Here is a 1,440-nt window from a genome sequence, read left to right on the forward strand (position 1 = left end):
TTTCCAGCTTTTTTCTTATGTGGTGCTGAGGAATCAAACCCAGGGCCTCAGGCATGCAAGGCAAGCGCTCTACCACTGAGCCACCTTCCCAGCCCATTAAAAATTTTTTATCTAGTATTAATAGGGACTACGAGAGCCCTCTAGTGGCCTAGGTAAGTTTTGCAGAAATATCTGTGGAATTAAAAAGATTTGAATTCAACCTTTATGGCTGTGAAGGAGGCCTAGAATGATCTTGGCTGCTAAGGAAACCTTATCTTGTAGTTAGAACAAAGGGATGTCATTTGATTTCCTTTCCAATTCTTGTTTATGTGCTCCCTGGTTATGAAACACTTTGGATTTCACTGACCTGTTTTACAAACACTGTGTTTATAAACAGATTTACAAACGACTGGTTATTTTTGGAATAGAAACTAATATTTATTTGCTTACTTATATATTTATTTGTTGTGACTGGGGATTGAACTCAGGGCACTGGCATTATGGCGAGCATTTTTCCACAGCCATATCCCAGCTGAATGAGCTAATATTTATTGAGTACTCTGTGTTAGTATTCCCCTGAGCATTTTACATACATGTGATACTTGCTTCTCACAGTTATGATGAAGGTTAATAGAAGCTGACAGCTGGTGACTCACACCTGGAATCCTAGCTACGCAAAAGGCTGAGAACCGCCAGCCTGGGCAGGAAAGTCCATGAGAGTTTTATCTCCAATTAGCCACCAAAAAGCCAGATGTGGAGGTGTGGCTCAAGTGGTAGTGCGCCAGTTATGAGCAAAAAAGCTAAGTGAGAGCTGGGGGCCCTGAGTCTAAGCTTCAGTATCAACACACACATGCACACACATACGTATACACACACACACATATATATACATGCATGCACACATATACACATACATACATATACATGCACACATACATATTCACAGATACACACATACACATACATATATACACATATACATACACAGATACATATACATACACACATATATACATACACACATATACCTACATATTACACATACATACACACATATACACATACACACATACATACACACATCTACCCACATACATATACACATACACACATACACACACACACCAGGCGAGAAGACTCAAACCTGAAACAGATTATTTCATTATGTTTGTTCATGTTTGGCTTATCTGCAAGCAGAAGGAGGACAATTTTGGGATAAAATGGCTTCTGTAGTGATTGTATTATTAATGTATAATAAAGGCCAAAAAATGGGACTTTGAAAGACATTTTTCTCTAGTAGTTCATTTTTATTTTATTTTTGTCAGTCATAAACTTGAACTCAGTGCCTGGGTGCTGTCCCTGTACTTTTGTGCTCAAGGCTAGTGCTGTACCACATTGAGCCACAGCACCACTTCCGGTTTTCTGGTGGTTAATTGGCAATACGTGTCTCACAGATTTTCC

The sequence above is a fragment of the Dipodomys ordii genome, unplaced genomic scaffold (genome assembly GCF_000151885.1).
Source record: "Dipodomys ordii isolate 6190 unplaced genomic scaffold, Dord_2.0 Scaffold30, whole genome shotgun sequence".
NCBI classification, from domain to species: Eukaryota; Metazoa; Chordata; class Mammalia; order Rodentia; family Heteromyidae; genus Dipodomys; species Dipodomys ordii.